The sequence below is a fragment of the Equus caballus genome, chromosome 12 (assembly GCF_041296265.1).
Source record: "Equus caballus isolate H_3958 breed thoroughbred chromosome 12, TB-T2T, whole genome shotgun sequence".
Taxonomy (NCBI): domain Eukaryota; kingdom Metazoa; phylum Chordata; class Mammalia; order Perissodactyla; family Equidae; genus Equus; species Equus caballus.
Genome location: NC_091695.1, coordinates 9,712,441 through 9,737,269, shown reverse-complemented (window position 1 = coordinate 9,737,269; position 24,829 = coordinate 9,712,441). Strand labels below are relative to the sequence as shown.

The following is a 24,829-nucleotide window of genomic DNA, read 5'->3' as shown; positions in this document are numbered from 1 at the left end:
CTTATTGTCTTAACAATAACGCTGTGCACGCACGCACAGGCACACAGAGGGCTCAGCTTTTTTTATCTTTTGAGAGCGATCAGGTGGTTCTATCCGATTTCAAGCTCACTGAAGTTGGCGATGGGGAAATTTTAGTCTCTGTATCCTGGTGACGCTCAGTGAATGATGGAGGAAGAAAGCGGGGGAGGCTGAAGACAGATCTGCAGGTATAAAGGCCGAGAGCTGGGACGTCCCCAACTGGAAAGTGACTTCCGAGAACCCCAGGACCTGTCCGGGCTGGAGGAGCCGGCTCCATGGCCGCGGGTGTCTTTGCTCCCTCTCTTGGGTGGGGAGGCCTCTGCAGTCCCAGCCCGGATGCCACTGGGACAGCAGGCGGCACGGCCCAGCGCTGGCCTGAGCTCCCTGCTCCCCGGTCCTCTGCATTTATGGGGAGCCAGTGCCCGGCATGAGGATGCTGCAGGACACGGGGACAGGCCTGGGAGCTTCCCCCAGAGACAGAAAGCAGATTCCGCACCGCCTGCTCGGCCCTGTCCCGCTCCCGTGGGATGCCTGTCTCTTGGTTCAAGTTCAGTTTAAACAGATGTTGTGTTCCCAGGAAGCCCTGTCTTTGAAGTCTGGGAGAAAATCTGGACATTTCCTACCAAAAAGACTCTCCAGGGAGTCTCGGCAGAAATAAAACCCAAAAGCCCTGGATGCTTCTTTCCCGGTATTTATGAGATTTTTCATTAGGAGGGCTGCCTCCACGGACCGCAGGCCGAAAGGGAAGGAGAGGGAGGGAGGGGGAGAGGGAGGGACCCCAGTGAGCAGCGTAGGATGAGTCCTCGGGTGGGATGCAGCCTCACAAATTCAGCCCTGAGGATGAAGCTTTTGGTACCTGACTCTCCATAATGCTAGACGCTGTACACAGATGGTGCTCAGAACATGCAGAGCTTTCAGGAGCTGCAGCCTAATCCTTACCTCGCAGGGTCCCCAGGATGCCAGGCTCTGTCCTGTCTGCCACAGCACATACTGGACACCTAGCAGGGCTCCCTGCACCGTCCCACCTGGAAACCACCTGGTCGTGAGTGCGTTCCGCCCCCTCCTCTCCCTCCCCCAGCAACATCCTCCTGGTAGCATCTCCGCTCGGGCGAGCCGAGGGCAGGGCAGTGGGAGCCGTCTGCACAGCGTGTAGGAACCAGGGATGAACTATCTGTAGGGAATTTAAAAACAAACATAAAACCCACTCAAAGCTGACAATTCTAAACAATGTCAGTGACAAAACACTCTGCCTTAAAGAAAACGAGATCTTTTGCTGCTCTAAGTTCTAACCAATTGCTACAGCCACTGGTGCGCTGTAATAATATGTACGTCAAACGGGAACATTTTTATGACTTACCCTTTAATAAACATTGTGTTTACACGGAAGCGAGTTCAGAGAACACCATGCGAGACCGTGACACAAGCCGATTCTGCTGCACGTGCATTTCGAGGATAAGGATTCGCAATCCCGGCGGGCTCCCGGCACACAGCTCGCATCTGCAGCCCCTAGACGTTCTCGCCCCTGAACACTAGATGTGAACTAAGCAACAACAGCCCAGCGACTTGAAGGAGGAAGAACAGAATCTGGATTATTGCCGACGCCGCCTCCTCTGTGCAGGTCAGTCCCTGAGCCTTGTGGGCTTCATGCTTTTGGAACTTTCTTTCTGTACTTTTTCCTCTTTTTCCAAAATATACATTAACGTAATTAAAAAGTGTGAACCCATTACTTTTCCCCTTTTCTGTGCTGTCACATTTGTTTGTTGAGTGCCCTGGTTATATACATGAAATTCACAAAAGGAAAGTTTCTCTGTCTGTGTTTCTTTTCTGGCCATGACTGGAATTGATTTCATTTCACTGTTATTACTCATAATAACGTTGTTGTATAGAGGAGGCAGGTATTAAAAGGCACCGTCCCAGGGGTCAAACCCTGCAGGAATCCCTGCTGCCCGTTACGTTTTACGTGGGGCACCCACAGTGAACATGCTCTCCTTGCGGGCAGGCACGGAGCCCAGGGCCCGCTCTTGCAGTTGGCTTCCCTTCCTCACCCCCTGCCACTCAGCAGCTCCCAGGGCACCAGGGAAACAAGACCTGTCTGCCCTGGCGTCCTGGGTGGGCGGCCCTCTGGGCGGCTCCAGGTGGCCACCAGCGGGACCTTCTGCCGTCTCCAAGACGCTGAGGTCCCCATCTCTTCTCCATCCACACTCACTTCTGAGGGGGTCTCATGAAGGCCCACGGTTTGAAATACTCTCTGGAAGCTGATGGATCCCAAACGGTCTCTCCAGCTCTGACCTCGCCCGTTAACTTCAGCTTTGCATCTCCACCCACGTTCTTGCCACCTCCGTCTGGATGGCTAAGAAAGTCTCAACTTAAAATGCCTCAAAGCAGAATTCACCAGGTCCGCTCCGCCCTCCACCAAAGCTGGCCCCTCCATCTCAGGCACACATTCCAGGGTCGTCCTTGACCCCTCTTTCTCTCCCACCCCACCCAACCCATCAGCGAGTCCGTCGGCCCTACTTTCAACATAGATCCTGAATCTTGTGGGTCCTCAGCACCTCGGCCATCCTTCCAAATGCCTCATCTCGCCTGGAGTCTGACGTCAGGCTCCACGCTGCTCTCCCTGCCCCCCGCTGTCTGTTCTCCACCAGCAGCCAGAGTGACCTTGGTAAAACGTCAATTTAATCCCATCTCTTCCTTCTCGTTGGCTTCCCATCCCACTTAGCATCAAAATGCAAAGTCCTCCCCACGCCTCCAGCTCCCTCCTGGCCGCCCTTCCTTCCATGGCATCCTCACTGTGGCACCCCAGCCTCCTTGTTGGTACGCCAACATGCCAGCCAGCCACCCACCTAATGGCCCTTATTGCTCTGCTCCCTCTGCCATGAAGGCTCTTCCCCAGGTGAAGTCAAGGCTCACGGCCTTCGGATCTCTGCTCCAACATCTGATCAGGAAGGGCTCTGAGCGCCCCCATCTGAAAGAGCGAGCACCGGGCCTCCCCTGCTCCTTCCGGTACGGATATTGCATGACGCTCAGTTTACTTGTTTGGTCTCTGTCTCCCCAGCAGAAGAAAAGCTGCACGAGGACAGGGACCTTGCTGTCTCGTTCACTACGACATTCCCAGCATGCAGAGCAGCGCCTGGCACCCATTAGAGGCCCAACAAATATTTATTGAATCCACGAACGTGGACTCATGATCGACACGTGTCCTCAAACCAACTCTGTGCTGGGTATTGTTATCATACACCCATTCTGCAGATATGGAAACTGAGGCTCAGAGAATGGAAGGGATTTACCGCACGATCCCTCGGGTAATACTAGAGCCATGATTAAAACATGGGCTTCAGAGAACAGAAAATCAATAGGGAAAATTGATAAAACCAAAAGCTGGTTCTTTAAAGAGATCAATAAAATCAAAAAGCCTCTAACCAGGCCAACTAAGAAAAAAGAGAGAAGATGTAAATTATTAATATCAAATGAAAGAGGGGACATCACTATAGTTTCCATGAACATTAAAAGGTTAAAAGAAGACTAAATAAGTCTATGCCCCGAAATTTGATAATGTAGATAAAACAGACAATTTCTTGAAGGACACAACCTGCCGAAACTCAGGGAGGAAAAAATAGACACTCTGAATAGGACTATGGCTATTAAATAAACCAAATCAGTAATTAATAACCTTCCAAAACAGAAAGCAGCAGCCCAGATGGGTTCACTGGTGAATTCTACCAAACACTGAGAGAAGAAATTACACAACTACCCTACAATCTCTGTCAGAGGACACAAGCAGAAAGAACACTTCCTAACGCACTCTACGAGGCCAGCATTACCCCAATACCAAAACCAGAGAGACATTACAAGAAAAGAAAACCACAGGCCAATATATGTCATAAAATAGGTGTAAAAATCCTCAACAAAATATTAGCAAATCAAATCCAACAATGAGTAAAAAGAATTATACAGCATGGTCGAGTGGAATTTATCCCAGGTATGCAAGGATGGTTCGACACTTACAAATCAGATGACGTCATCCAGTACATCACAGGCTAAGGAAGAAAAATCACATGATGCTATCAACAGATGCAGAAAAAGCATTTGACAAAATCTAATACCCACTTTAAAAAACTCTCAGCAAACTAGGAACAGAAGGGCATTTCCTCAACTTGGCAAAGAACACCTACAAAAAGCCTACAGTTAACATCATACTTACTGGTGAGAAACCAGAACTTCTCCCATTAAGCTCAGGGACAAGGCAAGTACGTCCCCCGTCACCACTGCTTTTCAACATTGTGCTGACGTCCCAGCTAATGCAATAAGACAAAGTCTTTTATTTTCACAGATTGATAAGGAAGGTTTTTTTATTTTTACAGGTGTTGTGTTTTTACAAATTGAGAAGAAAGGAATAAAACTGTCTCTGTTCACAGATGACATGGTTGTCTACGTAGGAAATCTGAAACAACTGACAAAAAAAGACTCTTGGAACCAATAAGTGTTTATAGTAAAACAAGGTTGCAGGACAGAAGGATAATATACAAAAGTAAATTGTTTCTGCATATAAAAGGAACAAACAAGTGGAATTTGAAATTAAAAACATAATATCATTTCCAATAGCACCAAAAGAAATGAAAGACTTGGGTATAAATTTGACAAAATATGTGTAAGATCTATATGAAGAAAACTACAAAACTCTAATGACAGATATCAAAAAAGAACTAATAAATGGAGAGATATTCCATGTTCATGGATAGAAAGACTCAGCCATCAAGATGTCAGTGCCTCTCGACTTAACCTACAGATTCAACAAAATTCCAATCAAAATCCCAGCAAGTTATTTTGTGGATATTGACGAACTAATTCTAATGTTTACATGGAGAAGTGAGACCCAGAACAGCCCACACAGCAGTAAAGGAGAAGAATCAAGTTGGAGCACTGACATTACCCAACTAGAAGGCTTACCATAAAGACACAGTCATCGAGACAGGGTGGGACCAGCGAAAGAAGACACAAATAGATCAACGGAACAGACCAGGGAGCCCAGAAATAGACCCCCACAAATACAGTTAACTGGTCTTTGACAAAGGAGCAAAGGAATACAATGGAGGAGACGTCGTCTTCTCAACAAACGGCCCTAGAACCACTGGACACCACACGTAAAAAGCAAATCTGGACACAGATCTTACAACGGTCACAAAAATTAACTCAAAATGGATCACAGGCCCAAATGGAAAATGCAGAACTATAAAACTTTTAAAAGACAACACAGGAGAAAAATCTAGATGACTTTGGACTTTACAGATAATCCGTGAAAGAAAGGATTGATAAGCTGGATTTCATTAAAATTAAAAAATTCTGCTCTGTGAAAGACACTGTGAAGAGAATGGGAAGCCAAAGACTGGGAGAAAATATTTGCCAAAGACATACACATAAAGGAGTGTTATCCAAAATACTCAAAGAACTTGTAAAACTCAACAACAAGTAAATGAACAATCCAATTAAAAAATGGCAAAAGATCTGAAGAGACAAACTCACCAAAGAGACACAGATGGAAAATAAGCACAGGAAAAGATGATCAACACCCTATGTCATCGGGGAATTGCCAATTAAAACGACAATGAGATACCACTACACACCTATTAGAATGGCCAAAATCTGGAACTCTGACAACACCAAGAGCTGGCAAGGATGTGGAGCAACAGGAACCCTCATCCACTGCTGGTGGGGATGCAAAGCGGTCCAGCCACTTCGGAAGATTCTCAGAAAACTAAACACACATTATCACACAATCCAGAAATTGTACTTCTTAGTATTTACTCAAACGAGTCAAAAACCTATGTCTGCACAAAAACTCACACACAGATGTTTATAGCGGCTTTATCCATAATTGCCAAAACTTGGAAGCAGCCAAGACGTCCTTCAGTAGGTGAGAGGACCAGCCAGACAATGGACTATTATTCAGCACTAAAAAGAAACGAGCTCAGCAGCACTGTTCACAAAAGCTAAAATGCGAAGCGATCCAAGTGTCCGTCGACAGACGAATGGATAAGCAAGATGTAGTTTACACACACAAAGGAATATTACTCAGCCATAAAAAGGAAGGAAATTCTGACTTATGCTTCAACATGGAGGAAGCTCGAGGACATTATGCTCAGTGAAATAAGCCAATCGCAAAAGGAGAAAGACTATACGATTCCGCTTCTATGAGGCACTTAGAGTAACAAAGTCACAGGGACAGAAGGCAGAATGGTGGTTGCCAGGTGGAGAGGGGAGGGGAATTGGGAGTGATGGAGTAACGGGTGCAGAGTTGCAAGAGGAGAAGCGCTCCGGAGACAGACGGGGTGATGGTTGCACAACATTGTGAACGTACTTAACACCGCTGAGCTCTTCTCTTAAAAATAGTACATTCTACATGATGGCTATTTTACCACAATAAAAAATTGGAAAAATAAAAGAGACGCGCTATCAAGCCATGAAAAGACACGGAGGCGGTAGAAAGATCAGTGGATGCCAGGGCGTGAACTGGGGAGCACAGGGGGCTTTAGGGCAGTGAAACTACTCCGTGTAATGTTGTAGCGACCAACACATGCCATTAAACGTTTGTCCAAACCCACAAACGCCCCCCATCGAGAGGGAGTCCTCACGGAGACTACGGGGTTTGGCCGATGATGACGGGTCCATGCAGGGGCCTTGATCGTAATGCAGGTACCACTCTGGCGCCCCATGTCGGCAGCGGGGGAGGCTGCACACGTGTGGGGCAGGGGGAATCTGAGAATTCACCCCACTTTCCCCTTAATTTTGCTGTGAACCTGACACTGCTCTAGAAAATAAGTTTATCAAAAAAATTAAAAAAGCCTTTGGAGCCCAGGGTTCAGTCTCTTTCCTCGACCCCACAGAGCTTTTCTCTCACAACCCGGCCCTACCCAGGCCCCAGACAGGGGGACACCCTGGCGAACCCCAAAGCACAGGAATGGCATCGTTCCTTTCTCCCCACATCAGCAGCTCCGTGCCGATAATAAACTACAACAGCCAACAGAGCTGCCAGCCAGCCAGTTTGGACTTTCCTCTTTCTTTGCAAGCTGTTCATTAAAGTATATTTTACACTTTTAAATAATAGAAGCAGCAGCTAAGAGGGGCACAACGACCACCAGCCATGTCAGAAGACTCAGACTAGGCCCGTCTCTACCACTCTGTAGCTGTGTGACCTTGGGCAAGTCACTTCCCCTCTCTGATGCTGACACGGCATCCGAAAATGGGGTTCCTACTCCCTCCCTCCCTGCCACACCCGGCTGCTGGAAAGTTCTTCAGCTGTAATTCCCATTGTGTATATAGGTCATTATTAAAAAACAGTAACAGAGCCTCTGCAGGGCACATTCTGCTCGTTTTTGCTGCATAAACAGATAAGCAAAGCTTTGCTGGTTCTTCAGATGGGAAAATGAAGACTTATCGTCTCTCCAGGATGTGAAGAAAAGGCCGTCCCCCCAGCAAACGGTCCAGCCTCGCTCTCTCTGCCAGCTGTGTCAGGGACCGAGCATCTCCGAGCGAGAAGCTCCACTGGCTTAGCCTCCTGTCAGGGAGGACAGCTGCGTGGCCCTGAAATGAACCTTCTTGGGTAAATTTAAAACAACTCAGAAAAGAAAAGAAGGAAAAGGTTTGAGATGGAAAATATCTAGGAAGGGAGCAAAGGCCAGGGAGCTGTCATGAGTCACATGTGGACACAGGGCTGGTCAGAGGCCAGCAAGCTCTGGCCACGTCGGCTGAGTGAGCAGGAAACCGGGGTGGTGAGAGCCTGTCACCCTGTCCCCTCACCTACGAGTCCCAGACAGACAGAGAGGCGGAAGCCAGGAAGGGGACAAGGCCTGGGCCACTGTCCCTGCCTCGTCTCAAACTCAGGGCTCGCGCCCCATCCGTCCGACTTGGAGAAAAATGAAGGGCGGCATTGAGATGATGAGAGTGATGACGTCCACCCACCACTTTCTGGACTCCTTCCGGGGCAGAGGGCAATACACCTGACATCCACCATCTCATTTAATCTGGACCACAGAGCCTGCAACTGCCATGAAGTCCTCATCTGGCAGGAGAAGAAACTGAGCGCATCTGCTCAAGCTAAGAACTAGGTAAGAAACAGCCCTGAAACGGACCCGTGGCCGGAGCTGTGCTCTCCCGCCCAGGTCAGACCATTTACGGTTTCTAAACACCAAGGGAAATGCAACTCAGACCAGAGTCCACCGAGGGGGCGAGCGCGGAGTCAAGAGAGGCCCCAGACCTGCGTCTTCAGCGGGAGGCAGAGGGAGCGACGACCTTCCAGCCCCAGAGGAGAAGGTGCCAGGTGGGGATGCAGGGTAACGACCTGGAGGAAAAGGGGTGACGCAGCCCCACGAGGCAGATTTGGGGCAAGTAGATGGCGGGTACAAGAAAACTGATTTCAACCCAGCTCAAGGAGACATTTTGACTGTCAGTGCCAGCCCAAGGCAGCCCCAGGCTGCACACGCCGCAATGGAGGCCAGGAGCCCTTAGTCCCCGCAGCCCGTTAGGAAGATGCTGGAACCTGGCAGGAACTTAGGGGTGGCGATTCTGCCACACGTTCAGTTGCCTTTAAGCCCCTCCCAGGCTTTGCAAAGCTGACCCATTTGACCTTCACTCGACTCTTTGTGTGAGCAGCAGAGAACATTGATCCACCTTGCAGAGGCAATGAGGGTGCTCAGAGAGGTCAAGCGACTTGCCCAAGGTCACACAGTGGAACAGAGCTATAACTGGGACCCAAGTCTTCCTTCAAATCATGCTGGCGTTGAGTAGGAGGTTAACCAAGCTCACCCGGACCACTGGCTTCCATTCCCACCCCTGGCATCTTCCTGGAATCAAGGAGGACCAGGACGTCTCCCTCACTCACTCCCCTCTCTCCAGTCCATCACAGCCTCTTCGTTCCCGGAACCGCAGCTTTGTTTCAAGGCCACAGCCCCTCCCACGAGCGCTGCCCTGGATCATTCCGGCAGCTTCCCAACCAGCCTCCCTAATGGTGCCTCATCTTCCTCCGCCCACCGGGAACGCTCAACCTCGCCGCACCCTGGGATCACCAGGGAGCTCGAAAACTTCCCGACGCTCCTCCGAAAGTTACACAGGAAGCCACAGCAATCAAAACAGCGCGGGACTGTCCTGAGAACGCACAGACCAACGGGATCGAAAGGAGATTCAGAGACGGATCTGTGTGTCTACGGCCGATGGATTTTAAGCACGGGCGCAAAACGAGCCAACGGGGAGAAACCGGTCTCCTCACCCAGTGGCACTGGGACAACTGGAAAGCCAGACGCCAACCAGTGAAGCGGGGCCCTGCCTCACACCACACACGCGTCAACTCCAACAGCCAAAATCTACACTCAGAAGGAAAGGCGGGGGAATCTTCATGACCTTGCATTTGGCAATGGATCCTCAGATAGGAACCCCAGAAGGCTGAACCCCAAAGGAGAAAATCGATAAACTGGGGCCCAGGGAGGGGCTCTGCCATGGCGGCCAGACGCCATCACCCGCCCGCTGCCCACCCCTGCTTCCCGAGCACGGTCAGCCCTCTGCAGGAGCACCGTCCCCACGCTTCCCGGAAAGGGCCTCACGCACTCGCTCCACCTGCCACAGGGGGCGGGCAGGGGGTAAAACCTCAGGGGACTTCCCTTCCCGTCTGAGTGCCAAAGTCCGCGAGGCCAGGTGGAGAACATGGGAAGAGCGCCACCACGGGCGCCACGGGGTGTCCCTGTGGGTGTGCAGGCGGCTCTGTGACACACGGGCACCAGCGCCACCGCCATGGGTGATGCTGAGTCCTGAGGGGTGCCCCAGGGACAACGTGGGTGCTTCTGCAGGTGCCGTGGGTGTGAGGTGCTGTCACGATGCTGCGGCACGTGGCTGTGGACACACGGAGGGCCTCTGTGGCACCGTGGGAGCCCCAGTCCACACTGCCCTCGGGGCAGGAGCGCTGGGTCTGGGTCCTGACCTGCTGCTTTTCAGAGGAGAAGCCTGGAGGCACTTACACCCTCTCTGAAGCCGAAACGGCGCCTATGAACCCCTGGCTCTCGGGGTGAGGGGAGGACCAGCAAAGACCCCCAGAAAGGGCCCATCAAGACCATCTGGAGAGCAGCACACACCGTGGAGGGAGCTCCAGAAGGGCTGTCCACACCCGGGTGGCCCTGTGCCCAGGGTGTCAGAGCAGAGCGCTGACACAGCCCAGGCCCACGCTCGGCCCCATTTTAGACCCCGCACAGACAGAGGCATGCATCTCCAGGGTGACCGTTCTGTTAGTCGCAAACACCCAGCTCGTCCATCCCCAGAGCCCCAGCCTCTTGAGGGAGGTGACCTCGGAAGGCCATGTTCTTCCAGGGGGCTGCCGTCGTCCAAGGCCAACAGGAGTGCCCCGCTGGCGGCCCCATGCCCTCACCACCACCCACTTCGGGGCGTGCTATTTGCCCACTTTATAGATGAGAAAACGGAGACTGGGGGCATCAAATCACTGCCTGGGCCTCAGCCTCCGCCAGCCCGGCCCCCAGACCCCAGCAGAGGTTTCCCTCCATGGCACGCGCCGTCGGCGGTCGTCTTTAAGTTTCCCTGGGACTCCAGCGTTCCTCTGTTTCCTGGCACACAAGAGCGGCCAGGCACCATGGCTCTGCTCCCTCGGCAGCCCTCCCGGAGATAAACGGAAACAGCAGCATCCTGGCTGCCGTCCTCTGGACTTGAACGATCCCTTCCTCTCGTCCAGCAGGGCCCACAGCCACCCGCTGGGGAACATCCCTGGCTGGAAGGCCCCGGGCGAGTCCAGCTTTTTCCGACTCGCTTCAGCGCTGTCTCCTGATGATGAAGACCACGCGGATCCAGGCTCTGTGATAAGGTGACGGCTTCCTGTGGGGTTCAAGGCAGCCACTGCCAGGAGTCTGACCATGAAGATGATGGCCCGGCGGCGGGCCGAGTGGGACAGGCCGTCAGGGATGGACAGGCCACGCAGGCCCCGGGCCCCACCACTCTTTGCCACCGTCCACTCAGGCCTTGGCCCAGCCCTGCTTTACTGGCTGCTGGGAGCCGGATGTCCTGCTTGGATCCCAGCCTAAAATACTCCCAGCCAGCGAGCACACTCCAGAAAGGAGAGGACGGGCTCCGAGACTGGGGAACATCAGATCGGTGATGAGGAACGTGGCCGAGGGCTTCCCAACCAGGGGCACTGGAAGCGGACGGAAGTGCAAAGGCCAGCAGGTGGCGGGGCACAGCCCTTTACAGTGTGTACCCCCATGCACCCTCACAGCGGCCCTCGGGGCGGGGGAGGCGGGGGGGGGGGGTGTAGGGAGGGGCAGTGTGGGAGGCTTTCCTCACCTCCTTCATCTCATTATCACCCCAAAACCACCCCACGGGTAGGTGCTATACCCCCACCTTAGAGATCAGAAAACCAAGACCCATAGGGACTTTAAGAAGAGCCCAAAGTTTAAAAAAAAAAATTCTAGGACAAGCAAACAAGTCATTTTTATGTCTTTAGGAAATGGAATTTCAGGAATTTCAGATTCAGCTAAAAAGTTATTTTTAACCTTATGCTTCAAGTCTGAGCTGGTAAGTGAAATACACAAGAATTGTACGGTCGTCCAGGCAGGGGCTTTAAACCTCTGCCACAGTGCTCACTGCTGTGTGACCTTGGGCAAGTGGCTTACCCTCTCTGAGGCCCGGTTTTCTCTTCTCTAAGAAAGGTGAGAACAGGACCAAGATCACAGGGCCATTGAGAGAAGCGAATGAGAGGATGCAGGGGCGCGCCTGGCACTTCTCCCGGCAGAGAGTGGCCTCAGCCAGCGGAGGTTAAAGTGACTCTTCTGATCAGCTGGACTCCAACCAGGTCCATCTGCACTCAGACCCTGGGGTCTTTGCACGGAAGGACTCAGTCGTCCTTTGCCCAGACTGGAGACCAAATCTCCTAGGAGCTCTCAAATCCCCTCTCCGCTCAGCAGCTGTCCCCAGGCACCCGCCCCTCCCGGCTGCCCCCCACACCTGTCATGTCCTCTGCGCCAGCCGTGGTCTAGGAAGCTCAGAAACCGAGGACATGAGGGCCGGAACAGGGACTCCAGTCACTGCCGCCCCATCTTACAGAGGAGAGAACAAGGCCCAACGAGGGAAACGGCTGATGAGGACTCGTGTGGCATGATGGTGGCACAGACTGGGTCAGAGGACAGACGTCCTGGCTCCTCATTCAGGAACCTTCCATGAGGCCACCCAGCCCACCGCCGGTCCCGGGAACCCAAGGACCAGGCCAAGAAGCAGCCCAGGCCTTCTCCACTCCCGATTCCATCACGGAATGTGGTGATGGGGCCGAGTCCTGTGGGTTTAAATGCTACCCAACAGACAGCCCTGCGATGGGGGGGAGGGGTCACCCTAGGAAGGCCCAAGACTGCAGTGGGTGTGGGGAGGCCTGGGAAGCAGGGGACACAGGCTGGACCCTCTGTGCGCCCCCGGGAACGCTGCCTCCCTGTGGCGGGCTCGCCCCCTCCAACCCTTCAGCCCTCACCTCCTGGATGGACCCTGCGGAGCCACTATGACCCATGGCCCCTCACCGGGGCAGCCGCCAGCCTCGGAGAGACCCCACCCCAGCATTGGCCTCGCTGCTCCATCCTCCCCTTTGCTCCCCATCCCTGAACAAACATCGGGGGTGCGGCCAAGAGTCAAGCGGCCCTCGGCCTGCCCTGCGCCCCAGCACGAGCCAAGAGCTCTCCGGCTCGGACGTAGAGGGTCTGGAGGGCAGCGAGAGGAGAGAGAAGGGTGGACCCCTTCTCTGAACGAGGGAGGATGCCACTCCGCCACACTGCCACGTCATACCTCTTTCCACCGCTTTCTTCTCCTTTCAGGGGTGGAAAGACGCCTCGAGGTCTCTTTCCAACGGCGGCTTCCGTAAACTCTAAGAGGAGGAGAAGAGAGGGAAGTAAGTGCTAAAGAGGCAGTGGTGAGCGGGGCCTGTGGCTGAGGGCCACTCAGCTCAGACGTGCACCCACTCATGTGGGTGTCCCCTCCCTCCATCTCTGCAGCCGCAGAGGCCACACAGGCGCCCCCAGCCAGCAAGACACGGTCCGCATCCCTTCCCACGGGCCCCAGGACGGCGTCCCGGAGCCTCCGGGCTGGGGCATACTTTCAGGCTTCCAGAATCAGCCCGGGAGCCAGCGCAACGTCCACGCGGGGACATTGAGTCTGCAAATCACATCACATCACGTTTCTTTGCTTCCAGCTAGAACATGATCAACACGGCGTGAGAACTCCATCCTCCTCAGGCGGGAAAAAGGCTTTCTGAGCAATTTGGAAAATGGGAAGGAGAATTCACCTTTGCTTAATGAAGGAGGCTTGGGGCAGACCAACACCCTCAAGCTGTGGATCCAGGAAGAGATAAGCCATAAGAAGAGAGGGTCTGGTGGGGAAACAAGCATCTCAGCCAGGGAGGGCAGGGGCCAGAAGCCCAGCCTCTCCCGCTTCCCCCGTCAGTTTGACGAGGGGCCCGGGTCAGGAGCGAAGGATCAAATTCCCCGTGTCCAGGCCACATACGTGCCAGGTGAGGCTGTTGCCAGGCCCAGGGGACGCGTCTGCTCGCACGCACGGCTGAGAAGCAGAAGAGCAAGGCTTCCAGGGGAGGGGAGCCAGGTTCCCCCGACTCCATTCACCCCAGGCTCCCCGCCCCCAGTGAGCAGGCCGCACAGGGGAAGCCCTCACCAAGTGTCCTGCTGGCTCAAGGGACAACGACAATAATCCCATGACCCTCTCTGATCCCGTGGGAAGGCACCCCCACGTTAGGGACCATGACCACAAACCAGAGGAGTCAATAAGTTGCCCAAGGGCACACAGCTGCAGTGGGGCAAGGCTGGGACTGGAGCGCAGGCCCACGGGCAGGGAGGCCTGGTGCCAAGCGCCAATCCCACAGCGGGAGACGTGCAAGCAGAGAGCAAGGGCTCAAGGTCGATGCTGTGGATGCCGCCTCGGCGCCCTCCGCACGGTGGAGCTTCTCAGAAGCCCCACTAATGGAGGGGGACCACGGCGTGGCCGGAGGAGGCGAGACTGTTTATCTGGCCATCTCTGCCTCAGCCCAGGGGACCGCGTGGATCACAGACCAGACGGAGGCGACAATCAGAGGAATTCATGATATGTATACACACACACACATACATACACATCCATATGCAGACATACATACAGTCCCACGCCGCACAATGAGCGATGTCTGGGTCAGTGACGGACCACATACAAGACAGTGGTCCCATAAGATGAGTACCACACGGCCTAGGTGTGCAGCAGGCTGTACCATCCAAGTCTGTGTAACCACACTCCATGATGTTCACACAGTGACGAAATTGCCTGACGACGCAGCTCTCAGCACGCATGCCCGTTGTTAAGCGACCGTACACACACACACACACACACACACACACAGACACACACGGATGTACGTGGCCGTATGCAAATAATTTTCATTCTTAACTACAAAAGCGAAAGTTATTCCTTAACCCGTCCATCCTATTTAACCGAGAGAACCACTGCGAAATCTTTGTAACATGACTCCCAGACTTTATTCTACAGGATCACGTGTGTGTGTGTGTGTGTGTGTGCGCGCGCCAGGTGGGCCCACGTGCAGACGGTGTGACGACACAAACGGGCTCTTGCCTCACGCATCCTACACCCCCAGTATCACTGCTGTCACATCTACCCACGAGCGAGAAGAGAGCGACCTGGAGCCTTCCACAGTCGCGTAACAGCCCAGGAGGTGTGGACCGTAATTTATTTACCTCTCCCACCACAGATGTGGGGGTATTTCCATTTCCGGCCATTAAACCTTGCTGTGATGGGCCCCATGGTGCCCACATCTCCGTGTGGAAACGTCCACGCGCTGCAAAGCCCGGATGCCCACAAGTGCGAGAGCCGGGCGAGGCCCTGCACACAGCACATCTGAGCAGACGCTGATAAACCGCCTTCCCAAAGTGCTGGACCAGCTCCCCTTAAACACCAGGGCGGAAGGAGTCCCTTTGCTGGGACGCAACTTTGAACCCGGGGTTTTTCCGGTCACCGCCCAGTGGCTGGACGAAGGGAGGAGTTTATTTCCAGGCTCACGACGCTGCACACAGCCCCACCGCCCAGGGGCATCTCCGGGGATCCCGGGCGCACCTGAGCCGGGTACCATATTCCCCGGCTCAGAACTGATAATGAGCTTTTATGAGCTCTGGGGACCGCGAGGAACACGTATTAATGTCAGGCGTGCCTGTCAGCCACGCAGCCCGGGTGAATGTCACACGTTAGCGGCATGAAAGGCTGCGGCCACGCTGGGAAGAGGCTGGGGGCTGATGTCAGGCGGCGGGCGGGCCCGGCAGTAACTAAAGCACTTTGCAGGCTCGCCCTCCGGGCCTGAAGCTGCCTCCGTCTTCGGAGGAATTCTGCCCTCCTGCCCTCCCGCAGCCCGCGAGGGGGTTAGTTTATTGCCAGTGTGCCAGGAGAGCAAAATCCTGCCCTAAGCCTGAATCCTATTTAGGCAAATCTGCGTGTGCGAGAGACCAGCTGGGCTTGGAATTTCTTCCTCCTTCCCCCCCCCCCCCCAACCCCGACAGCTCATTCAGCCCCTCCTCTCCGTGCAGGAGGCAGGTCACCACAGATGTCGGACCCAGAGCCCTCCTAGGACGGAGAAGGAATCCCAGGGTTTAGGGCCAAGAGGGGAAATGATCCTGGGTGACAAGAGGCAGCATCAAAAGATGGTGGGCCAGGCGATAGTGGTCGCGGTTGACCTGGGCGTCTCGGGCTGGAGAAAGGAAAAGGCCACCATCCTCGGGCCCCCAGACCTGCTCTTGTTCTGCACAAAGACTCCTCAGGTGTGGGGTGGCACAGCTGGAAATGCTGAGTCCAGCTCTAACGAGCCCTGTGACCTTGAGCAAGTGACCTTCCACCTCGTGCCTCGACTCCCACTCTGAGGAAGAGCGTCAGCAACAGCCGCTGAGTCACCAGCTGCCGTGAGGACTCCACGGGGACGTCTACACAGAGAGCCGGGCACGCAGAGGCCCATCTCTTGAATGTAAGACCCCGCAGATTATAATCGGACCATCATTTCACGGACTTCTCGAAGGAAAAAACACGACCTTTAAGTGAATTAAGGAGGACGTCACTTATTGTATGACGCGTCCTGGTTTCAGAGACATTCAAATATTAAAAAATAACTGAGCCTTAGACCGTGAATACAGTCAGAGCTTAATCAGCGGTAGCGAATGTGCGACTATCGGTCGGTCCTGCCGTGTTGCGAGGTCTGGCTCAAAACTCGCATCTTCTTCCTCCTCTTTTTTCTTCCGGAAAAAGCAAATTTGCACTGTGTGAGGGAAGCCGGCTCTCGATTTATAAGGAAAATCCCGGATGGGGCCCGGAGGAGAGATTTTAATGTCTCCTCTGATGCTTTCTCCTCTATTTTTTAATTAAAACAGAACACATGTCGCAACAGTGCACACACCCTGAGCAGACGGCCACTGAATTTTCAGACAGCGCGCCCCTGCGTAACCCACGCCCATCAGACTCTTCTCTGCTCTCCCCGGCATTGCTTCTCTTCCAGCGCACGTCTCCCACATGACCCTTGACTCCCCACCCCCACCGCCACTGCCCAGCCCGGCCCGGCTTCAGCCTTCTCACTGCCTGTCCGCTTACTGCAAACGGGCTCCTGGCTGGTTGGCCAGCCCGCTCCCTCTGTTCCCTCCAACCTGCCTTCTCCTTTGCTGTCAGACTGAGCCCATGAATGCGGAGGGGCCATGTCTCTCTCCTGCGTCAGTGGGTTCCCTGGCCTCCCTTTGCCTACACAGAAGGCCTTTTATCATCTGATCTCTGGCTGCCCAGCTTTCCAGGCCGATCTGCAGGTCCTCACACTGGGCATAGACCCTGCAGTCAAAGAGAACTCGCCTGCAAACTGTGGACCACCAGAGCCCTATCTTGCTCGCCTGAGCAGGAGCTTAGATGAGCTAACAGATCCTGGGTGATTCCCACGGAAACACATGCTAAATAAGCCCTTGATATACAGAGGAAGCAGCAATGACGTAACATAGAATCTGCGGCTGCTTTCTCTAACAATGGTAGAGGCCACGATTAGTGGATCCAAATCAAACTTCTCAGGTCCTTCCCTCCCTCCCTCCAAGGTCTCCACTGAGCACAGATGAGTCTACACCCCATACTTAATCCACAACAGCTGAACTCTCTAATATTTCATAAAGTTTCCAGATAATGCTGAAGGCTACTGGTTTACAGTCTCTTGATATCCTACAATCCCAAGTCAGCAGGCTTTCAGAGAAGAAGGAGAGCTGGGAAGGTTTCCTGGAAGAGGCGGCAAGGAAAGGATGGAGGGAGGGAGGTGACCAGCCCAACGATGAGCCTTTTCCGGGGCAGCTCCTGCTAGCGATCTCCCCCTCCCCACTCCAGCCACCCACCCTCCATTGCTTCCTGGCTCCTGGGTGGAACTGCATCCTTCTGAGCCTGTGACCACCAGGACTCTCGGTCTTGTGCCTCGAGAAGGGATGGCAGCCTCAGCGAGACCCTGGGCTCAGCCTCGGCGCCCTCTCCTCACGCCGATGCCAGGTCACGGGACCCAGGCTGGGCCCCTGCCAGGCTGACACGTCCCTTGTTGACAGATAAAAGCTTGCAGTTTGTGGCTCCAAAGCCAAGCTGGGCCTTTGTTTCGCTTTGTTTTAACTTAGCAACGCGGGGGGAGTGATGTGGGGGAGAGGGGGGAGCCCAGGCGTGTTCAGGACACGTTCCTGCTGCGTCCTGCATCTTCATGACCCCCAGGCAGCCCTTAATGAAGCTGCCGGAGCCTGTCCCGTCTGTCCGTCTCTCCGCCTGCACCTGTCTTGCCGGAGGAGGGACAGTTTTTCCCAGGACCACCTGCCCAGTCACTCAGCCCCATCACCCTCGGGTCCCATAATGAGCCCCTGAATGGGCCTGCTAATTGTGCCCCAGGGTCACAGCAGGGCTGGGGTGGGAGCCAGGACATCCTCAGAAATACTGGGATTTATTTATGCCCTGGAGCAGAGGGCCGCTCCCTCCATCCCACTGGGCACGGGGCGGTGGGCTCTGGGACTGCCAGCAAGGTCCCGGGAGGGTCCCCCCAGTCTGAGCCCATTAGCTCTTGGCAGCTTGCGGAGGGTGGAAGGCCCAGGGAGGAGGGGCTGTAGAACCCCATCAGTTAACAGGGGAGCTGTTTCTTCTCCATGCGATGGTCCTTAGTCATCCTCTCTCTCTCTCCGCCCCTCCCATCAGTCTCTGGCCTTTCCTGCGGATGGCGCAGCAGCCAGCGTCTCTCGTGCCCTCCCCAGCAGTATCGGCGTGAGACGGACGCCACCACGATGCTCCACTGAGCAGGAAGGAGAATGGGGGCCTCTGGGAGCCCAAGCCCCCTGTCAACAGCGGGCACTGCCCTGCGCTTGCTCCCGTGTCCTATCTGGAAGGTTCCTGAAGGAGGTGAGGACGAGGGGTCCCCATCCACGGGAGCCCACTTCCCACCTGATCTTCACTCCCCACCCACCCACGTGCAAGGGGAGCGGGATCACCCTTCCCATCCAACAGAGGAGGACAGCGAGCTGGGCCACAGCACTTTATGTCACCACACATCGCTGCCTTGTTCGTGGAGAGAGGGAACAAGAAAGCATAGAGCATTCTATCAGGGGCGTCTGCTAAGGAAGGCTCCCTCACCTGCACGAGGGAGGCTGCAGCGCACCTCCGGGCAAGCACCCACAGCCTGGGCCTGGGCACTTGGTCCCAAAAGGACCTGGAAGCCCTCATGGTTTAAGGGACCCATCCCTGAAGGTGGAGCCTGGCCTGCCCACCCTGACACCACCGTGCCGTCCGCGTGAACGAGTGAGTGAACAACACGAGCCCCGTAACTCCTCCACCAGGCGGCCAGTGTCCTCGTCCTCACCAGCCAAGGATGGCACTGAGGCTCAGAGAGGCCAAGAGGCTGGTCTACAGCCCCAGAGCTGAACCGGGCCGATGGAGGACCGGAAGCCACGATTTTGTCTGCAGCCCAATTGCCCGGAGCCACGTCATCGAGTCCAGCCTGCAGTAGGGCAAAGCCGGGGTGTCCGTCCTCCCCAGGATGCATCCGAATGGCTCTCAGGCCACTGGCCGGCTGGAGCAAAGACCTCTGGGGTTTCAAAGGCCACAAGAAGAGCCAGCGCTCCCGGGACGTGGTTCAAGACCAGAGACTGTCTTCGTGCTGAAGGTGGCGTTGGGACAATGATGTCCCGACACCTTCCAGACCTTGAACTCACTGTGGATCCACCGTGCAGTCTTATGCACCCGGGACGCCCGTCCGAGGATATTCTGCCTCTGAGAGAGGCAGTAATAAAAAGCCACACGACCGGAACAGAGATGTTTCCACACTGGCCACCCGCAGCTCAGCAAGGAAGCCGAAAGCTGAGAACGCGTCACTGGAGCTGAGCGGAGGGGCCGACCCCACAGCCAACCACAGCTTTCCTCCGGAACGCGAGGCTATTAATTCAGACTTTATAACCCACGGGGTTGCGGTGGAATCTGGGAAAATGGCACCCCAGCTCTTTGTCATTCTTCCCGGCTCAATCCATGTAAATATATTCTAACGCAGAACCGCAGAACGGGTCTGCGGGAGGTTGGAGCGCACAGCCATTAGCATTTTGATGGGTTTTCCCAGCACATGGAACAAGACAGCTTTAAAATTCAGAGTGTGGAGATTAACCCTTCCAGTCATGCTTTGCTCTCCCCAGCTCGAGGTGGCCAAGAACTTTCTACCCCTTTACTGACCTCGATTAGGAAGGAAGGTCAGGAACTCAGAAAGCTCAGTCTTAATGTCCTACAGAGAAGAGACGACGCTGATTTTCTAGGCTGGGTGAGTCCAGCTCTCCAAACAATTAAATGGCAGAATCAGGGACGTGGGAGGGGAAAAGGCTGTGCGGGGCGTGGGGGTCAGGAGCATCTCTGACTCAACAGAAGGACACTTTAGGTCCGGGAGAGGAGCCCGCCGGTTCCCAACAGCGCGGTTTATCTGCAACTGACAAAGGCCCCTCCTCTTGATGTCCACGCCCACGTCCACGTCCACACCCCCAGAAGCATCTCCGAGGAGAATCGCTCTGTGCTGCCTATTACACACGTGGGAGAGAAGGATCAGAAGTCAGTTCCGCTCCACAAATCCCTGCTCTCAGGAAACTCAGTGTAGACGGGGAGAGAACCAGGGAAATGAACGATTACAGTGAAACACAGTGGGCGACAGAGGCAAGGGTGGCCGCCCTGAGACCCCAGGGAGACAGGCACCTCAAACCAAGCCGGGTTTATGAGCAGGTCACACCCTTCGGGGGGGTGCCTGGTCCTCCCTCAAAACTCTCTTTTGAAAGTGAATGTTATGTAATATCAAGTGTAGACAGGGAGAGGCACAGAGTTTTCTAGCGTCTGATCAGAAAGAACATATAGATGCTGTTAAGAAAAATGACCCAAAACTTGGAAATCGGGCAAAGGCCGGCCTTTTCCACATCATATGGGAGCATTGCGTAGCAGATCCACCCAAGGATTCTTCAATCATCTAGGGGATTCTAGAAGAACTTTGACTCATGTGAAGTTACATGTGATCTTCTAGATTTTTTTTCTTTTTTGGTCTCATAGAAAAGATAACCCCAAAGGTTATGATTTTACTGTCAGTTTCTTATCAACCCAGCGATCTTTTTTTTTTTTTTTAGGAAGATTAGCCCTGAGCTAACTACTGCCAATCCTCCTCTTTTTGCTGAGGAAGACTGGCCCTGAGCTAACATGCGTGCCCATCTTCCTCTACTTTATATGTGGGACGCCTGCCACAGCACGGTGTACCAAGCGGTGCCATGTCCGCACCCGGGATCGGAACCAGCGAACCCCAGGCTGCCAAAGCGGAACATGCGCACTTAACCGCTGAGCCACCAGGCCGGCCTAAACCCAGCCATCTTATTCCAGGCTTCTTTCTTCAAGGCCTGTGTAACACCCGTGCCTCTCATTCTCCATCCTGCTGGCTTCCTCATTAAGGAGTTAAATCAATTTTGGATCCCTGTCCGTTAAAGATTTATGTGAGATTTTATATGATTTATAATTTCTTGAAAATTATACTTGACAGTACACACCCCATTACACACACACACACACGATGCCTAAGGAAAAGAATGGGATGAAACACAGCAAAACCTTCCAATGGGTAGCTTTAGGTGGTTGAAATATGTCTATGCGTGACTTTTAGAATCAAAAAGTGATAAATGTTATTTTTTACAGGGAGAACATTCACGCCCCCTTCTGAGATTCCCCAAACTAACAGCTAACGTAGATCGCTGGCTCACCCCGTCTCTGAGCTGGGCTCTCGGCACGAAGGCGGCTGATGTCATGTCACCGCCACCCTGCGTGAAGGCACCTTTGTGACCCCACTCCAGAGACGAGGAACCGGAAGCCCAAGCGGCCAGCCTCAGACCACAGGCCGAAGCCCAAAGCGCCAGGATCTGCAGCCCAGGCAGCCTGGCCCCGGAGGCTGCCCCTCAACCGCCCCGCAGAGCCGCCTCCCAAGTGGCAATGGAGGAAATAAACACAGCTGCCCGGCCGCCAGGGGTCGGCCTGGAGGAGACCATGTGCCCCCACCCCACCCCCGTCCGCGCCCACACCCCCCGCCCCTCCCCCCCTGCTCCCAGGGCACTGCCGCGGGGCAGCCAGCGCAGGCCTCCGCCAGCCTCGAGTGGAATTCACACGGGTCTCTCTAGCTCTTCTCCATTTTTTTTTGAGGAAGATTAGCCCTGAGCTAACATCCGCCACCAATCCTCCTCTTTTTGCTGAGGAAGACTGGCCCTGAGCTAACATCCATGCCCATCTTCCTCTACTTTATACGTGGGATGCCTACTATAGCATGGCTTTTGCCAAGCGGTGCCATGTCTGCACCTGGCACCCGAACCGGTGAACCCCGGGCCACCAAGAAGTGAAACGTGAGAACTTAACCGCTGTGCCACCGGGCCGGCCCCTCTTCTCCATTCTTGAGCCTCCCATCACAGCAGGACAGGAGGCTCGCACGTGCTGGGCAAAGACCACAGAACACCTCTCTAGCTGCTCCGATGGCATCGCCTTCAGCCAGACCTCCTGCCATCCTCCAAAGCCAGCCTGCCGTGACGCGCTCGCACTGTCCCCTCTCTGCCCGTGCTGGCACCACGGAACCCGCTTATCACCTAGATCATAAGGCAAAGAGCAGCCTGGCCTCAGCAGAGAGGAGGCACAGGGTGACGGGTCCAAGCTAGGGGAACCTAAGGACCTGAACTCTGCCGCTAAATCACTGCGTGACCTTAGGCAAGTCACCGAGCCTCTCTGGGCCACATCACCTCGCCTTTAAAATGGGGGGGAGGGGACCCATCATGCTCTGACACCGCAGGGTCTCACACCCACACCTACGGATTCCCAATAAAGCTCTTCCTATGGCAGGTCACCGCAGGCTAGATCCGTGTGGAAATTAGGCTTTACGGCAAGAACACCACGTGATCTGGAAAACTAAACTGGGGCGGGCGGGGGGGGGATGCAAAGGGAGGCAGGTGGGGAGTGGGAAGAGACGCTCCACCTGACAGGCTCTTGAGACAAAGCACCACCTGTGGGCTCATTCGGGTCAGCGTTTATTTATTCATTTTTTGGTCAAATTTATTTTCCCAGGTCTCCAGGCACCTGCAGACTCAGGCAGGATTATTCGGGCAAATACTATGTCTCAAAACCTTCCCGATAGAAAGCCCCATTTTCCCTGATTTAACAATAAATATCCATCCAGCCTTTACCGACGGCCGTGAGGCAGGTGGGAGAGAGAACAATCCAGAAATGCCAGCCAGGAAGCGAGTGTCGATACTGAAAGACGCGTCTGGAGGTGATTAATTACAATCAAGGGACAATAAGAGCATGGGAGGACCCTCTCATAAAAAGGGAAAACGAGTCTGCTGAGGACGAGGATTCCAGCAGACGCGCCTGCGTCTGAGTCCTGGGTGACTCGCCGCCCCTTTCAGGGTCTCAGTTTCATTATTTAGCACCTGACAGCCTGCAATTCTCAAAGTGGGTGTCCCAGGGGTTCCTCGGGAGACAGCAATGTGGAGGGGGAAACTGGGGAGGGGAGCAGCCCCCCGAGCCTGCGTCAACAGCTCCATTTGGAGCTACTTAATATTTGGGGGCCGTGTGTCGAACTTTCTGCAAGTCCTACGACTGCAAGCAAGTTAAATGTCCTCAGACCAAACCATCCCAGATGGTCCAGCACGTGGAATGCCCACGACGGCACCTCGATTAGGAAACCCCAAGACAGGCTGGTGGCCAAGTGGGTTTCATCCAATGGCATCATGGCAGTGCGTGCACAGCGTCACTTGGGGACGGAATGGCCCTCACTCTGGGGCGGGGCTCTCCACGCCAGGTAGCAAGCCCACACTCCCAGCAAAAGGGTCTGGCAAGATGGATCGTGAACAGCTGGCAAGCTGGAACGCTCACACGGTCCCAGGACTTGACCTCTCAGTCCCCACGGCAACCTTGTGCAACAGGTGTTGATCTCTCCATTTTGCAGATGGCGAACCCGAGCATCAGAGAAGGTAGGTAACCGGCCCAAGGCCACACAGCCCTTCAGCCAGAATTTAACCCCAGCACCCTGACTCTTGATTGCCGCCTGGAATATACGGCCCCAGAATACCACGCCTGAGGGGACTGGGGATCGACCGGCCCCTCTCCTCCATCTTTCAGTGGGTGCCAAGGCCCAGAGAGGGTCAGCGACTCGCCCAAGCTTCATTAAGAGCTTGCAGCAGAGGAGGGCTAAAACTCAGACTCCAATCTTAGACTCCTACGTCTTCCCACGCGACCTTGGCACCAAGGGGCCACTCAGGACAGCGCGGTTTGGCGGTCAGAGCTTGGCTGAAGCGCAGACACTGCCGGCCGCAGAGCCAACTGTGCCATGGACACGCTGCGGCGCTCAGGCTCACCGGCTCCCGTCTCACCCTCGCTGGAACGCGATGCCAGTCCCACTGAACGTGCGGGGCTGTCGCGAGGATTCCGTAGGACAGTGTACGCCACGTGGCGCAGGCTCAGTAAGTTCTCACTCGCTTAGGGCTAGAACCTGGGGACACAAGGTGAACGGGACCCTCCTGGGGGATTTGGGGCAGGACACACAGGCCCTTTGTCCTCGTTTCCACCCCCTCCCCCACTGGCAGTGGCAAACTGACCACCGCCCCTGTCTCCCTAGTCCCCTCTGCCTGGGACATCGGGGGGCAGTAAGAGGAATGAGCCCAAGGGAGACGCTGTGATGGGTCTCTCTCTAAGGTCAAGCAAGAAGCATCCTCTTGAACTTTCTATTCTCTCCTGACCTCGTGTTAATTTCTAGCTCAAACTAGAATGATGTCTCTTCGGGACCAGGAAAGGGCTGAGAAGTAGTTTCAGGCTGGCACACGGTCTGCCTAAGGAGATCAAATCCACGCGTTTGCAGAGTCAGGGCATTTAAGATGCAGACACAACCTCACCTCGCAGCATCTGAGATCCGGCAGGAGAAAGTGATGATGTGTCTAAATGTAAAGTGGCAGCTTTGCCTGTTGCGAGGGAGGAAACGGAGGCCCAGAGGGGTTGAGTGGTTTGGCCTATGCCACACAGCCACAGAGTCGGTTGGTGAAAGAGACAGAGAGGGAACCAGGTCTCCCTGCCGGCACTCGGGGGTGCGAGAGACAGAGATGGAGAGAGGGAGGGAGCGAGACCGTGAGAAGTGTACACACGACTGAGCGTGTGCAGCTGAGCGAGCACGAGCCTCTGAGGTCGAAGGGAAAACATCGGGGCCATTTCGAGTTCCACCTGCACTTGACTCGGG

General features: G+C 54.6%; 1 protein-coding gene across 6 annotated transcripts in view; it reads right to left on the bottom strand.

The window, feature by feature from the left end:
- The window catches only part of TSPAN18 (tetraspanin 18), a 170,371-nt gene that overhangs the window by 126,204 nt on the left and 19,338 nt on the right, over positions 1-24,829 (bottom strand). For 3 of the 6 annotated variants that reach the window (XM_005598055.4, XM_023653920.2, XM_070228648.1), the window contains exon 2: positions 12,829-12,907. The exons of 1 other annotated variant lie outside the window; for it this stretch is intronic. The gene's annotated coding sequence lies outside the window, so the exon portion shown is untranslated. Of the gene's footprint in view, positions 1-1,375; positions 1,398-12,828; positions 12,908-14,774; positions 15,003-24,829 lie in introns of those variants that run through there. 2 more of the 6 variants (XM_070228649.1, XM_070228651.1) reach the window with 2 other exon arrangements.